The 17186-nt window shown below is 39.7% G+C and overlaps 1 long non-coding RNA gene across 3 annotated transcripts in view; it reads right to left on the reverse strand.

Annotated features, from left to right (window-relative positions):
* The window catches only part of LOC138169537 (uncharacterized), a 285918-nt gene that overhangs the window by 268452 nt on the left and 280 nt on the right, over positions 1–17186 (reverse strand). For all 3 annotated transcript variants that reach the window (XR_011170377.1, XR_011170376.1, XR_011170378.1), the window contains exon 2: positions 15224–15292. This is a non-coding gene — a long non-coding RNA (uncharacterized lncRNA). The remainder of the gene's footprint in view (positions 1–15223; positions 15293–17186) is intronic.

Consider the following 17186-nt stretch of genomic DNA (forward strand, 5'->3'; position numbering starts at 1 on the left):
GGCTTAGAATCAAAGGAATCCACTTCCTACATGCATGACCTTGCATCATCCTGGGCCTCAATTTCCTATCTGTGAAATGAGGAGGACGGTTTGGACTAAGTGACCTCTAAGGTCCCTTCCAATCCGAAGCTGTGATTCTAAGTGTTACTATTACACACAGACTAGTCCTGAAAAGTTGCCCATAGAGAGAATTCTCAACTTCCATTAGATAACTGGGAATTGGTTCTTGTGATACACCAAACCACAGGAAAAATTCTGCTTCTGTTCTTGGGAGGAAATCAGATACATCTCCGTAATCAAGAAATTTAAAGACTCCATTTTTCCATCCAAAATGAAGGAAGGGAGGCATTAAGATTCTCCAAGCTATGGCAGAAGGGCATACGTGTATGCTGACTGAGAGCATACAATCAGCAGCAGCTGATGGAGGTGGAGCCCAATTAACTGGTCTACGTGGGGATCAAACCCATAACTTTGGCCTTCTTGGCACAGTGCCCTGACCAGCCAGTCCCAGAGGATGGTTTAACAAAGGACACAGAGTCAGATTCTATCCTATCCCTGACCAGCTGTTTCCTATCTCTTAGGCAAAAAGCTGGTGCTATACTTCAAAATTCTGGCCTGACAAACATGTGATCTGTTAAATCAGAGGCTTTGGAAGGGCTACTGAATACTAAACCAACAATCAGTATTAATCTTTTTCCGTTGGTGGATACCTAATGTATTTTTTACTGCCGACAGACAAAAACACCCTTTGGCCCCCCGGGGGAAAAATGATCGTCAGGAAGTGTCAGCACAGCTAATGGTAAAGAACCCCAGCCAGAAAACTCAGCCTCCCGAGTGAGCTTGTCAGCATTCCCCATGTTAATAGTAACGCTGCTAGTGTGTTGTGGAAGTCTGAGCTCAAAAAAGACATAGGGTAAAGCACAGCAGAAGACACACTGACAGGATTAAAATTTCCCAAGCTAAATGGAAAGGACTGACCACATTTCATTGATTCGGCATCACCAAGGAGGGAGCAAACTGTTCCACCAAAGCTCATTTTCCATTTAAATGAGGTTTCCTTCTTTTAATCCTCACACTTTGTTTTGGATGAAAATGTTTCTAAAATACATTACATGCTTCTCTGTCTTCTTAGGCAGACTTAACTTGCACCTTGACATTTCTTACCTTACACTTGACCTTTCTGGACTCAATTTCCTCATGTGTAAAAAAAATGGGCAGGTTGGCCTAGATAATCTCTAAGATCTCTTCCAGCTCTGAATATGATATTGTGGTTCAGAGTTAATATCAGGAACAACATAGATTGTATGTCTCAACAATATAAGTAGCTTTCAGGGCTGATGAAGTATAGAGAGGCGTTTGCCCCTACACTAACGTCTAGACTGCAATTTTTAAGAGGCTTTTGTGTAAAGTTATTTGATTTCTCAGACTTTTCCTTCACTGTCCAGTCTCCTCTTAGTCATCTCTAATAAAGCCACAATGGGGCTTCAGTATTCTGTGTCAAAGAGAATGGTCTTTGAACTGAAAAGAATAGAAGGACCATAGCTAATAGGGACTTAAATACACAGGATAATAAGTAAGTCCCAGAGCACTGAAAAGACTGGTAGATGGGATTTCTGAGCCACCCTTTGGTCTTTGAAAGATCATGGAAAACAGAAGAGGTGCCACATGACTGAAGAGGAACAAATGTGCCAATTAAAAAAAAAAGTGAGAGAACTGAGCTCTTACACTAACAACCAGGGAATGTAACTTCTACTGTCCTGGTAAAATTCTAGAAGGGAACAATTATAGAAGGATGATTAGAAAAGGAAGGGAACAATTATTTATTAAGTGCCTTCTGTGTGCTAGGTATGGTGCTAAACACTTTACAAATATCATTTGATCCTCACAACAACCCTGGGAGGCAGATGCTATTATAATCCTTATTTTATAGTGGAGGAAACTGAGGCAGAGAGTGGTTAAGTGACTTGCCCAAGGTCACACTGCTAGTACGTGACTAATTCTATGTGATTCCTAGCCTAGCACTATACCACCCACTGCATGTACCACCTAGAATCCTCATCACAAAAGGCCATCACCTTTTCTTTTTTTGACAGTTACTAGACTAGTAGGCAAAAGAGGGCTATAGCTATGGTTTGCCCAAATTTTAGCAAAATGTTTGATCCAGTCTCTTATTCTATTCTCTGTAAGAGAAAAGAGAAGATACAGGCTAGAGATTTGCACAATTAAGCAGATTCAAAGCTAATCCAATAGTTTAATTCTTGATGACCATTGAATTAATTAATTGTTCAATGTCAATTTAGAAGGAGGTCTCTTGTGGAGAGCCCAAGGGTCTGTGATCATCCTGTGCTGTTTAGCATTCTTATCAATAATCTGGACATAGAGATGGCATGCATGTCAAACCACAGTTATTGTGGAGAGATTCCCAGAAAATAGATATATCAATGCATTGTTGGTGAAACTATGAATGAGCACAACCATCTTGGAAAATAATTTGTAATTATACCCTGAAAGTTACTAAACTGCATTACCCTTTGATCAAGCAATACTACATCTAGATCTAAACCCCAAAGACATGAAAGAAAGGAGGAAAGTACTCATATGTAAAAAAAATATTTATAGCTACTCTTTCTGGTAAAAAAAAAAACTGGAAACTAAGGGGGTATCCATTAATGAATAAATGGCTAAACAAATTATGGTATATCAATGTAATGGAGTACTATTTTGCTGTAAGAAATATTAAAAGGTGGGCAGCTAGGTGGTACAGTGAATAGAGCACTAGTCCTGGAATCAGGAGGATCTGAGTTCAAATTTGACCTCAGATACTTATTAGCTGTGTGACCCTGGCAAGTCACTTAACCCCAATTGCCTAAAATATATATATATATATATATATATATATATATATATATATATGTATGTATGTATTAAAAAGAATGGTTTGGGAACCTTGGAATTAATTGTTACAGACTGAAGTGAGCAGAACCAGGAGAACAATTTATCCAATAATAAAAACAATTTCAAGACAAATGACTTCAAAAGACTCAAGAATTCTAAAGGATGCAATGACCAATCAGAAGACTGATGATGAAATATGTTACCCACCTCCTGACAGAGAACTGATAGATGCCACATGAAGAATTAGATATAGATTTTTAGAGACAACGTGGGGGTTTATTTTGACTATGCATTTTTGTTACAATGATTTTATTTTTATTTTTCCATTGGAGAGGGAAGGTGTGAGGGAGAGAAAATGGATACTTATTTAATTGAAAAATTAAATTAAAGAAAAGAAAGTGATGCCTTTAAAAAAACTGAGTTCAAATTCCCTAAGTTTACTAGCTATATGATCTTGTGCAAAGTACTTAACCTCCATGAGTCTCATCTACAAAATGGGGAAAATAACTTGAATTATAGTTTGTGAAAAAAGTGTGATATAAATGTATTATTGTTGCTGTTGTTATAATTATCGTATAGTTCCTGTCTACATTCACTCCCTTAAAGAAAAGAGAATTAAAGCATGGTTGCTAGGGCATGAGTCACAAAGATCATCAAAGCAGGGCCTGAAAAACAAGCCAAGAACCTTTTATCTTTTATCCCATGCTTGCAAAGGGGTTATCACTGCAGGAGGCCTACTCAAGAAGGCCCCATTTTTCCCCTTAAAATTCAAGAGCTAAAAGTTCTTCATTTGGGATTCCAGGTCTACCCCCTTATAAGCCCTGACTTATTTTAAAAGGCTTATAGAAATCAGCCATATTAAAAGTATGCCCCATCAGGCAAATTTCCAGTTCCCCACAATATTTCCATAAATTGACTGATCCCCTGCCTTGTCTAAAAATAGTCTCTGGGTAGATTTCCAGACAGAGCTTTGGCCCGTTCAAACCAAACATACCTCCAGAGGCTTATGTAGTTATTTTAAAACTGAAATTTCAAAGAATCATAGACTTTTAAAGCTGAAAGGCCATATGGTATAGTACTGGACTTGGAATCAACAGGAAAGAGACCCTGAGATCAAATTCCACCAGTGGCTACAAGTGACCATGGCCAAGTCACTTAACCTTTAATCAATTAACCAGAAAGCATCTATTAAGCACCAGGCTCTACGAAGACACCTTGACACAAAGACAAAATGGAACAAACACTTCCAGTCCTCAGGGAGCTTGGATTCTAAAGGGGGAAAGAGGAATGCATAGGTATAATATATTATACAAAGTAAATTCAAAATAATTTTTGAGTGAAGGCACCAGCAAGTGGGGAGATAAGGACAAGCCTCATGGAGGATCTGTAATAAATCTGGAAAAAATAGGCTGGAACCAGATTGTGAAGGGTTTTACATGCCAAGCAAGAATCTATATTTGATGCTGGAGGCAGTTTCTCAGCTTACTTGAGCAGGGGAGTGATATGTACAACCTGTGCTTTAGGGATATCACTTTGGTTGCTCTGGAGGACGGATTAGACACTGGGAGAAACTGAAGACCAGGAAATGAATTAGAAGGTTATTGCAAGGGAGCAGTGATGAAGGACTGAATTGGGCCATGTGAATAGAGAGGAGACAACAGGCAAAAGATGGGGCAGAATCTATAAGATTTGGCTACTAACTGGAAATGGAAGGGAGAGAGAATGAAAAGCTGAGGGGTGATTCCTAGGAAGCCAGGTAACTGTAAGGACAGTATTAACCTCAATAAAAAATATGGAAGATTAAAAAAAGGGTTGGTTTGGGGGGACCAGGGGGAGAAGGGAAGGAAAATAGTGAATTCTGTTTTGGACATATTGAGTTTGAGATGCTTATAGAATGTCCAGGAAGAAATGTCTAAGATGCAGTGGCTGATCTGAGCCTAAAGTTCAAGGAAGAGGCTAGGGATGGATATATAGATATGATTCATCTGCATATAGTTAATAATTAAATCTAGAGGAACTAATAAGATCACTTCTCTGAGCTTTAGCTTCCTCATCTTTCAAAAGAAGATAATTATACCTGTGGAATTTACCTTACTAAGCTGTTATGAGGATCATAAGATAATTTAAGCAAAGTGTTTTTCAGACCTTAAAGTGAAAAGCACAGCTATGCTGAGAGTGTCGAGCCCCACGACATTAGAGAATCTGTTCAATGAGATTTAAAATTGCTCAGAAGAGTTTGGCTTAACCATCCAGAGAGGGGGGAAACCAAATTAATAAAGAATGCCTATTTTCCAGACTGTTATTCAGTGAATGGATAGTCCATAGAATTGTTCCATTAGCGTGTACATATGACTAGGACAGACGCTCCAGAAGGACAATTAACTAGGTATACGATTAAGGATAAGGAAGAGGTTGGATTGAATTGTCTTTGGGAAATCTCATAATCTTTTCAAACTTTCAATGACCCTTCTGGGAGAAACAAAATCACATCCTTTTGGTAATAATATTCTTCCAGGGATACTATGTGGCTACCAATTATGGAATACCACCCTCTCCAAGGAATCAAAACTGCAAGTCACCCAAAGGGTACTGGACAGAAGCATAATGGACATAAATAGGTCACAATATATTACAAATGATGAATTGGGTTACAAAACAGCATATGAGATATCTTCCAAGAGATTTAAGACTAGAAGAGGAAGTAGGCTGGTATAACACAGAAACAGACTGTGTACTGCATTGGTACCCCACATAATTCCAAAAGAATCATGAAAAATGATGCCAGCAGGTTGGTTGGGCCCCCTAGGGATGATTTATGTGAGGACATGGACAAGAATCCATCAGGATAAAAAAGTATAGGTGCCATCTACCCATCTGGAGGACATAGGGTCACAGATCTGATCCACTGAAGCATTAGCATTTTCCCTCCATATGTTCTCTAGTGTCTAAAAGCTATATAAATGCTGAGTTTTCCCTCCTACCGTGTTACTGTTTAAGCAGCTCACATGGGTACTTACTATGCATCATGGAATCATGAAAAGAATGCTAGACTAGAAGTGCAGGAAAAAAATAGCCAAAGCTTGGTTCCATCACACACAGGTTAGGTAAACTAACTTACTATCCATATCACCATGGGCAAGTCTCTGGTCAGTTTCTTTAGAAAATGAAGTTTGAAATTGAGATTTGATAAGATCCTTTGCAAATTCTAAGTCCTATAATCCTCAGATTAGTCACAGTGTCTCTAAGTCTCATTGTCTTCAACTGTAAAATGGGGGAAATACTTATAGGGTGTCCAAAAAGCCGTCATTGGTATTTACAATACCTGCCTCACTGGGTGATTGTAGGGAAAATGTTAAAGTCTATAAGTAACTATGAGTTGTTATTATTACAATGTGAATTAGTTTCAAAATACAAATCAGAATATCACATCATTTCCCTGTACATTTTCATTATTGAGTTGGTTTTGTTGTTTTGTGAAGGGTAGATACTTTGAGAGAAAAAAGAAGGCACCAGGTAACTGAAGAAGAATGGGGAGTAGGGAAAGGGAACACAAATAAAAGTCCTGTAAATACTAGAGGAATGAATGGTAAGCCCTGTTTATCTTTAGACTGTAAGCTGCTTGAGAACAGCAGAGACCTATTTTATTTATAAGATCACAAAATCTCAAAGTTGGAAGGAACCTCAGTTGCTGTCAGTCCAATTCAAACTGGAAAAAGAAATCAACACCATAAGGTAGCCAGATTTAGCTAGAAGATATCTTTGAGAGAGAAAATTCGCTTCCTCACCAGCCAGTCCATTGGAGGAATTATTTTGTCTTACCTCAAACCTAAATTTGCCTATTTCCAATTTCCACTTACTGCTCTTAATTATGCCCTCAGGGGTCAAAAACAACAAGACAAATCCCTCTTCCATTAGACAGTCTTTCAAGTCCTCTAAAAGAGAAATCGTGCTTCTCCACCCCTCTACCCTCTTCCAATCTTTTTTTTGGAGGGCTACTGGGGTTAAGTAACTTGCCCAAGATTACACTGCTAGTTGGCTACTTTTGTGTGTGTGGTTGTTAAGTGTCGGAGGCCTGTACCGAATTCGGGTCCTCCTGACTCTGGGGCAGTGCTTTACTCACTGTGCCACCTAGCCACCCCAATCTTTTCTTTTCTAGGCTAAATATTACCAGTTTTCATATGGCATGACCTAAAGATCTTTCACCATTCTGTGTCCCTCCTCTTCTAGACACTCTCCAGCTCATCATCCCCTTAATAAAATGCGGTTCCCAGAACTGGACACAAGATTCCAAGTGTGTTCTGATCAGGGCAGAGTAGAGAGGGACCATCACTTCTCTTGAGAGCTTCGTCTCAACATTGCTCAAAATAAAATTAGCTTCTTTTATTGCCAAATCACATTGATGACTCATATTAAGATTCTGGTCTACAAAAAAAAAAAAAAAAGGATGTTTTGGGAGGCTTTGGAGGGGGATTAGATTTTATTTTATTAGATTTGGCCCAAAGTTCTAGTTTATCCCCATCTTTTTAGATACTGAGTCAGTATCAGCTTTGTACCAACTGTAAATTTCATAAGGATGCCTCCCATGAAAATGGATAGTACCAAGCCAACCACAGATACCCTGAAGCAATACACTAGAGACTAAGTAAGACATATTGATTCATTAGTAACTACTCATTTAGTTCATCAATTCAACCAGTTCCAAATATATCCAGTTGTACTATCATCTTGCTCCTATCTCTCCAACTTGTGCCCAGGAATAGCACGAGATACACATTAAATAAGTCCAGGTAAATTCTACCTATAGCGTGCAGCTTGGTAACCCTATCACAAAAGGAGTAAGTTTAGTTTGTCACAACCTGATCTGGACAAACTTTGGGATCCCCATTTCCTTTTCTGGACACTCATTAGCCATCTTTCTAAGTATGTTCTACAATTTTTCTAAGAATCCAAATCAACTCGGTGATCCAGAGTTTGAAGATTCCATCCTATTTCTTTCTTTCTTCTTTACAACAGTCCTTTCAGTAAGTGAAGCTGTAGTTCATCTGGGCCAGATGACTTGAATTCATCAAGGGCAGCTGGGTGTTCTCTTACTATCTCCTTACTAATCTTGGGTATCAACTTCCTACTAGACATTTTTTTATGCTCTTTTCTAGTCCAAAGGTCATTTGGAAACCAAAGACATACAATACAATTGCTATTCTCATTGGCAAAGAAAATAGAATGAAAAGAACTTAGCAGCTCTGCCTCTGTTATCATACTCCACTTCACTGTGAGGAGACATCCTATCCCTTCTCTGATCCTCATCTTTTCCTCAATATAATTTTAAAAGTTCTTTTTGTTTTCCTTAGCTTTCCTTGTCAGCCTTACCTTATTTGGAACTTTAGTGCTCTGAATGCTATTCTTGCAGAAGTCTACCATCCTTTATTCATCTGGTTATCTGTCCTCACTCCCATCTTCCGTACCTTATTGTTTAAAAAGCTAAATCCATTAATGGGTTCTCTGTGTAGCCACAACAGTCTCCTCAGATGATCTGCCTCCTTCTTCTTCATTGGAATTATTTCTCTTTGTGTCTTCAGAATTTCATCCCTATACCTCCTGGGATGACTGCCCAAGTAGAATTGTAATTGATGGGATCTTACCCATCCTTTCTTTGATCCCCATGAAACCTGCTTTTCCCAAACCTGGAATTTATATCCAGATTTTCTTTCTTTCTCTAACCTAAACCCTAAAAGAAAGCAGGGTCTCTTGACCCCAGGGCTCCCAATATCTTCATCCCAGCAACAAGTTTCTCCTTGTTGGGAACAATCAGATCCAAAATTATCAGTCCATAAGCATTCATCATGTGCCTACCATGAGTCGGGAAATGTGCTAGGAATAGGTAAAAAAAAAAAAAAAGACAAACCAGGCTCCTCTGCCTTCAAGGATTTATATTCAGTGGGGAAATCAACATGTAAATATATAAATATATATATATATATACATACATACATATATATATCTAGATACAAAAGTAGATGAAAGGTAGTTTAATTGGCAAAGGGTGGTGGGAAATGCAGTGGCTTCTTGAGGGATCAGAAAAGGCCTCATGTAGGAGATGACTCTAGTTGAGCTTTCTCTATCTCTCTTGGTTCCTCCACACTTTGAAGGATGAAATGACCATCAAGACAAATCAAAATATTATTAGGTATTTTGCTTTTGGCAGGAGTGCTACATTTTCAGGAAGGCACCTGAAGACCCCCCCACTATTCTGTCATGTCCCTTGACCAGCCTTGTGATCTTTTCCCCAAACTTCTCCTCTAGTTCTTTCTATCCAGGTGGGTCTGTTGTAGTTTAATCACAAAAATCACTTCTTTCTCTCCCTCCATTGATCTTGACCCAAATGCTCTTTACCATGAAACCCCTTCTCATTCCTGGATTTTCTCACATGATGATATCTTTATATAATGTTCTCTTTCCACTACACTGCATTATACTTCACACACACACACACACACACACACACACACACACACACACACACACAAACACGCTTTATTTATTACAGAACTGCAAAACTTTTGGAAGGGACCTTTTTCTTATGAATAAGTTATATCCATCATAGCCATAATCAAGGCAGGGAAGACAAGGGCTTTGCTGCAAGATGGGGATTTTCCTAAGGTTGGGAATGATTTGTTTCTTGTTTTGTTTTTTCCTCTTGAGGGTAGGGGTAGAGTTTAAAAGACCACTAATACCATTTGTATTCCTCTAAGGAAACAGATAAAACTAAGCCTAGTATTAATTAATTAGTGACAGTCCAAATTGGTGACAGGCTGGTGAGAGTAAGAGTAGTCACCTGATTTATCTGAGAAAGGTGTTAGGCAACCACTAATGGAACTGACCTCTGGTGGGAAGGAAGCCCTTGCCCGGATAGCAGGTCCCACAACAGTGACTCATCATGGCCCACCTCAAGCATATTCTGCCCTAGGAAACTGCTAAAACTGCTAAGTAGTCCAGAGAACACCCATCTCCTGTGGCTAAGAGTATACTTCAAATGGCTGAGGACAGAAAAAGAAAAAAGTGTCCAATGTCCCCTCCTCACCCCAACACACACACACACACACACACACACACACACACAATGGAGTTGGGGGTGGACAGGAAAACAGAGGTGAAAGTATGACCGGCTATCCTGGGTGCCAAGACAGGGAACTATAGGGCCCAGACTCTTCAGGGACATGAACCTGATTGCCCCTAGAGCAGGGGAAGTGTTTCTCCTGGTCCAGCCTCTCAGTAAGGTTTACTTGGGGGAGGGTCAGTAGCAAGGTATTTCAGGTAGGTTAAAGAAGAAAGGAAGTCAACCTCTCAATCAGGGCAGGAGGGGAAAACCTTTATTTTCCTTCTCAATTTTACTCTCAGGACCACTAGGAGGCACAGTGAATAGAGTACTAGCCCTGGAGTCAGAAGGACCTGAATTCAAATTCTGCCTCAGACACTTAACACTTACTAGCAGTGTGACCTTGGGCAAATCACTTAACCCCAATTGCCCTGCCTCCCCCCTCCAAAACAAAAGCAAAAAATAAAATAAAGTATATAAATTAAAAAAAAAATTACTCTCAACTACTTCTCAAAATTTTCTGTCAATTGGAGAAGGGGACAGTGAGTTGATCTTGGAACCAGGGTATATCTGAAAGGCCTAAGGAAGCCTCCTTCCCTGTTCAGCTGCTTAACCTGAGTAAAGAAACCAGGAGAATAGCCTGACTGAAAGAGCTAGATAATGAGCCTGAAGACCTAGTTGGAATAGATGATCCCTAAAGCTCCTCCCAGCTCTAGCATACAAGGCTTTGAACCTTCTTTTAGCATCCTCTCCAAAGCATCATGTTTGCTAAGGTTACCATTTTACCCCTCACTCACTCCCATTCCCAGTACGGAGGCTTTTTAGACACCAAGTCGTAAGAAACAACTAAAATTAACACCTAGTTATGAAGAACAGCTAGTAAAAATAGAAAGCTACTCCATGACTAGTTTGAAGGGGGTGGGGGGGTGTAAGAGACAGAGATTTCCCCAGAAGGTGGCTTCCATGTCCCTGAAATCTCTGCCTGTGAGAGCAAGTTTCTTGGGATCTCCGTTTCCCTCTATGGGAAAGTGTCTACCACCCCTCCCCAGCTTAGAGATCCTTCTATTTCCCTGGGAGCTGTTTTCAATACTTCCCCCAGGTGCAAAAATTCTTAGATATGATATAGATGCTCATATAAAGTCCAGTCATGGATCTCATCCTACCGATGTTCAGTGACACCTATGAGGTCAAACTTGCCTCCATCCATTAGACTATCTAGTTCCTCTTTCTTGTTTGGGAATTTATGAAAAGGTATTTGTGGCTCTGTGTTTTGCCCCTGGCTCCATCCTTGAATTTCTTCTCTCATGAACTTCTGGAAATTTCAACTGATTACAGAATCTTTCTACACTGTAGCTACTCTCTGGCATCTTGTTCAATGTAAAGAAGGAAGGGAGGGACAGAGGGAGGAAAGTATGGAAAAGGGAAGGGAGCAAGGAAGAGAGAGAGAAGGGGACTGAAGAAAGACAGGCAGGGAGGGAGGAAGGAAAGAAGGGAAGAAGAAAGGAAGGGAGGGAGGGAAGAAGGAAGGAGGGGAAGGAGGGAGGGAAGAAGGGAGGGAAGAAGGAAGGAAGCAAAGGTTATATAGATGTTGAGTGAGGCCAGAGGTATTTCATGTCCTGTATACCTTAACAGGAACTAAAGGTTAAAAAAAAATCAAATATGACTATTCAACTAAAATCACAGACTGTCAGGGTAAGGAATTTAGATCATCATCTCTGAACTCTACAGAGTAAAAAACTGAGGCTCAGAGAAAAGTGATTTGCCTAAAGTCACACAACTATTTAGAGGCAGAGCACAGACTAGAACTGAAATTTCCTATTTTTTAGTCTAGGATTTCAACCAATTTTAGCTCTAGGCAAGGGAGACTTGAGCAACTATGAGTTGATTACCTGCACTGGTTAGATTAATAACAGCTTATGTCTATATAACATGTTATGGTTTGAAAATATTTTATGTTTATTCTCTCATTTGTGTTAACTATAAACTTATGACACAGGTAGTGCTGGTAGTATCAACATTATTTCACAAATGAGGAAACCCATGATCCCAGAGGTTGTTACTGCTCAAGGTCACACAGCTAGTCAGTAGTAAAGGCAGGATATAAACCTACATCTTCTAGTTCAACATTCTTTTCCTTAATCTGTACTGCCTCATGATATCTAGTCATTCTGACCAGGTCACATTTGGGGAGGAACTGAATCTGAGCAAGACACATCAACATACATAGCTCACAGTTATTTTCTAGTAACTAGATAATGTCCATCAAAGATCATCAAATTATTAGACTTATACTTATGCAGACATTTTAATTTTATTACTGATAATCTTGTGGGTGGTATTTAACTTGGCCTTACAAAAAAGTGCCAAGAAAATCCAGCCTATTAGCCTTGGTCTCTAAAGATTATGGGTAAGCACTATTTTTTGCTTTGTTAGAATTCAGATAACACCACTGAGATTGGAAAATTGCCCATTATTAGGGTAATAGCCATCATTACAATAACTAATTTGGTGGCAAAAAAAGCATCTGTTCCAGGACAAAGACTAATCCACTAACAAAAAAAAAAAATGGACATTAGCTAGTATGGGGGCTATCTATGTACACGGTGAAAACAGTTAAGTAAATGTGAATATAATTTAGACAAGGGAAAGGGATGATTTTTAAAAGAATCTTAAATTGTCTTGAAAGTGTCAGTGAACTATCATTAAATCAGCTGTCTCAAAGGCATCAGCTAATAGAAAATCAATATAACTATTATTTTAGTGCCATTCAATCTTTATGAAAACCTCATTTAGGAAAAACATTTATTCACGCCTACTTTTAGAAAACAAATGTGGATAACTAGAAGGTATTCAGAGCCCTCACAGCGTGGCCTCTCCAAATTCATTTACCTCTGAGCCCTAATTGTAACTATGGTTAGGATGGGCTCTTCTCTGTCCCCCACACCCCCAACATCCTGAACACGCAGTGATTAGCATAGTAATAGTCACTTAACACATGTTTATTGACTGACTGAAGACTAAGCCTTTACTCAGGAGGTTTCCATGCTTAGACTGTAACTTACCTCCCCGGTAACCTATCCAAATCCTCCTTCCTTTCTTCCTTCATGAGTCAAGCTGAAATCATCCCTGTTCCAGGATGCCTTCCCCAAGTCCTGGACTTCCCTCTGAAGGGCATCATCACTGTCCCTACCATCCATATGAACATTCCACTACATAAAGCCTTTTATCTTCTTTGTATCTTCCCTCAAAACTAATCAAGAGATCAGGCCTGCAGTCGTAGTTAATAAATACTCCTCTTCCATTTTTCCAATATTTACTTGTCGAATGAATGAATGAAAGACGGGTGAAAGTTGCTTAAAATGTATATAATTCAAAGATTAAACAGTGTTTGACTACAGAGTTATGAGAAGACATCCCCAACCTGGTGGAAGTTAGAGGTCCACAGGTGTTATGGATTGGGTATGCTTTCAAACTTTCTCAGTATATTGTTATGTTGAATTTTATTTCTCCTGTTTAAAAAAAACAACACTATTTGTCATGTGGGAAGGCTCTAAGGGAAGGGAAAGGGGGGATACATGTGATACTATGTGATGTAAGAATCAGAAAACATCCATAAAAATTATTTTGCAAAAAATGCACATAATTCAACTGGATGGGTTATGGGAAAAGGTTTCCAATTATGAAATTAATCAACAAGAAAAGAGGCCATTTTTTTTCCTTCAAAGTAGTAGTGTGCGATCCAGATAATAGCTTTCCAACCAGCCCATAGTCCCATTTTTTCATGTGCCTTGCTTCAAATTTCATGTAAATTTTACATTTCAGTCACAAACTAGCAGGGCTGGAGCAAGGGTTTGCAAAGGAATCGCTGTTTTTACTTTTCTTCGTGTCCACAACACCCAGCACAAATTAAGTCATTGACTATGCCCGCTGACTGACTGACTGACTTACTGGCAGATGCAGGGTTTCTTTATGGGCCTTACCATTCTTTATGTTCTTACTATTTTACTCCTGTGACTCAAAATCCTATCTATCAAATGAAGGATTAGCCCGATAGTCAAGGTTCTCCAGTTTGGTGCCTTTTAATTCAATTCAATTCAACAAGAATTCATGAGGGCTTGCTATGTGGCTAAAGAGTTGGCCTTGGAATCAGGAAGCCTGACCTATGTCCCCTACTGTCTATATGATCCTGCGCAAATCCCTTCATCTCTAGGTGCTGTACGTAGGCCTCTGAGACTGTAAATTGTAAAGAAGGTTCAGATTGGCATGAAGAGGGAGTTTTCCTATCAAGCAATTCCCTAGATCGATGAAATAGCAGGCCTAGTCTCCATCCCTACATTTTGAATGCCCTCCTTTCAAACTCTGCTTTTTAAAATCCTACCCATCCCTCAAGGACCAGCTCAAATACCATTGCCTTCATGAAGCCTTCTCTGATCTCAGTAGCCAAAAATGACGTCTTTTCTCCTCAAGATGATCAGTTATTTTGCACCTCTCTCATATTTCATGTAGTCTCTTAGTTATCTATTTATGTCTTATTTCCCCTCCTAAAAGCACCCTGAGTACAAGGACCATATCTACATAATTTGTAAAGCTAGAGAATCATGTTTATCTAACTACCACCTTTTAATCTACAGAAAAGAAAGTAGCCCATTTTTTAGGGGGTTGATCAGAAATGATGGCACCAATTTCACCTAACCTAGCTTAATTTCCCCTTTTTAATTTTTGGCTTAATTCATTCAATAAGTATTTATGCATTTGTTTAACAACACAGAACCTAGAATTTGTGCTGTGTGTGTGTGTATGATAGGTAGAATTAAAATGCACCAAAAACTTCCACCTAAACCTGATAAAAATCTCATGTCCCATAAAGATAATTGTTATCCCAGGTACTACTGCAATTAGCACCAAGTTACTTTCAGCAACCCTCGATAATCCACAGAAATAGCAAACAACTTTGCTGCCCTGGGGACAGTTGGAGCACATACCCTGACAAACAGCATCACCATTGCTCTCTGGACACAGGCCAAGCTTCCTCATTCTCAAGGGTTGACCTCATGTTTTTGAAGAGCCTCAAGACGCCAGAGGTCTGATGAATTGCCACTCACCGGTCAGTTCTGTTGCCAGGAGAGGAAATTGCACTGGCTAGGGGATGGGGTGGGGAGGGGGGATGGCTCCTTGAAATAAATCCAGGCCTGATGTAGAGGTGAAAGGATAAAAAGTACAAACTCCTTCACTCACCCACCATTCCACAGATTTCCATGTGGCTGCTTACAATCCAAATGTCTAAGGTTGGCTTAGCAATGCTCCCTTAAAAAAAAAAAAAAGGAAACAGTGAAACCATATAGCTTCAGAGATAAATGTTCCATCAGGATCTAAATCTTTCTGCCCTTTGTCAGTATGAGACAGGCTCTCAGAGTAAATTAAAACACCCTGCTATTTCAGTTTATTTAAGTCTAAACTCTAGGATGGTGGAATAAAAGCCAGGCCAGGGCTAACCTGAGATCTTAATAAGGTGAAGTCCAGCACTTAAGTGAAAGTTATGGAGGGCTCCTAGTGATGACAGTTACTCATTAAGACAACAATAATAAATGTTTATTAAATAAAAGTTTAAGTTTATGACTCAGCTAGATGTTTTTGGTTTGCAAATGTTAAAAATTATTGGCCACAACTGGGTTGCTTAACCCAGAATGGGACTGAAAATATAGGCTACATACATACATACTGTTGGCATTCTTGAATATCCTATTGCCAATCACTCACTTTGTAATGTAATTGCCAAGGCTGCCAGTCTGTTAAACCAGTTCTCAGGTAACAATCACAGAATCATGGTACACTAGCGCTGGGAAGGACCTGAGAGTTCAGCTCCCTCAGTTTACAGAGTAGGTGGCATAACTTTTCCAAGATCACATAGCTATTTAGTGATAGACCCTACTTCGTTAGTTTCCCAACTCTCAGTTCAGGGCTCTTTTCCCTCCCACACACTACTTCCTTTATTAATGCAACTTGTTTGCTTGTTTGTCCAACTTAGCATGGAAATTTTTCAGTCTGAAAAACCTAGTAAATCAAAATGGAGGGATTCTGTTAGTTTGTTCTTAAGAGCCACAGTATTCTATAGGTTGATGGATCAATCCAGTAGAGAGGATATCAGAAATTGGAGCTGGCTTTTTAAAAAAAAACTCTGTTTAAAGTTTTCCCCCCAGATATGGTCGCTCTCAGAGAGAAAAGGAACATAGTTCAAACCTTTGAATGCATTCAGACTACACTATTGGTGAACAGAATGGAATCTTCTAGCTATAAATCACAACCTTCATACCACTTTAGGTGTTAACATTCTGGTGGCGAAGTCACAGAATTCAGTAACAGCAACTCTCCATCTCTGCTCAACTCTGCCACAGGTTTGGTTTATTTTAATTTCTTGGGGGAGGGGAATTCTGACAGAGAATGTGGGAATTATTCGTCTTTTAAAAGAATAGAATAACTTTTAAATGAATTCCGATATAAACTTGAAAAAATGAAACACTTTGGCAAATAAAGTTCTAATTCCCAGGTTATCAATAACTTCATCTTTTTATTTTAGCGTAGGGAAAGGAAAATAAGATGTATGCTCAGCTGACAAGCTAAATTGTCAGAAATGCTATGATGTCCTGACCTTGTAGGTGAAAAAACACTGGTCAGGAGATACAGGTTCAAAGCTTAGTTCCACCTTGGGCCAGCTACTTCCCCTTAATGGGGCTTAGTGTCTGCAAATAAGAGGAATGGACTAATTCATCGCAGAATTCGAAACAGACCTCAGCCTAAATCGCTTTGCTTTACAAGATGAGAAAAGGGAGGCTCAGAGAAATGAAAGAAGGGTAGAAAAAACCAAGCAGATCCACGATCTGCAAGCAAGGGCATCCGACTCCACAGAACCTGGGGTTTTTCCCACTATCCCCAAGCTGGCCCACGTTTGTTCACTCGGAGTCCTAGAGAGGTAACGTTCTGATTCTGATTCTAGTCCTGCTTCTGGACACCTTGCAGCCACTCCAGTGCTCTAGGGATAAGCAGCGGCTGCGAGGAAGTGGGAGGATTATCTAAGGACCACTAGCAAGCTGCCTGCAGGGCGCTGACTCCCCAGGCTGAGGGGCTGGCGGAGCCATTTCAGCGGAAACAAACCGATAATACTGAGTAATTCCAGAGCCTTCCCCCCCCCCCCCCCCCCCCC

This window comes from Petaurus breviceps, unplaced genomic scaffold (assembly GCF_028583685.1).
Source record: "Petaurus breviceps papuanus isolate PSGF00001 unplaced genomic scaffold, PetGlider_PUasm1.0 37, whole genome shotgun sequence".
Classification (NCBI taxonomy): domain Eukaryota; kingdom Metazoa; phylum Chordata; class Mammalia; order Diprotodontia; family Petauridae; genus Petaurus; species Petaurus breviceps.